This window comes from Chaetura pelagica, unplaced genomic scaffold, assembly GCF_000747805.2.
Source record: "Chaetura pelagica isolate M959 unplaced genomic scaffold, ChaPel_1.0 scaffold903, whole genome shotgun sequence".
In the NCBI taxonomy this organism is placed as follows: Eukaryota; Metazoa; Chordata; class Aves; order Apodiformes; family Apodidae; genus Chaetura; species Chaetura pelagica.
Window position 1 is genome coordinate 32,269 of NW_009952585.1, and position 297 is coordinate 32,565.

Here is a 297-nt window from a genome sequence, read left to right on the forward strand (position 1 = left end):
TGGCAGCAGAGGCTCCTCAAGCCCATCCCAGGGCTGGGCTGGGACCCACCAGGTTCCTCCTCGGCCTCTCTGGCCTCAGGAGGGTTATTTGTTCTGTTTTAATGTGCAAACCTCATTCCTACACCCTGGTCTGGGGGTTTCCCCGGGGGCTTTGACTCCCTCCAGCACCAAAAAGAAGTGATTTTTGACTCTCCCTGTGCCCTGAGCAGAGTCAGTGGCCGAGGAGCAGCTGAGGAGCTCCAGGGCAGCTGGCTTGAAGATGCAGATTTGGCTCCTCCCGTGGCTGCTGGAAGAGTG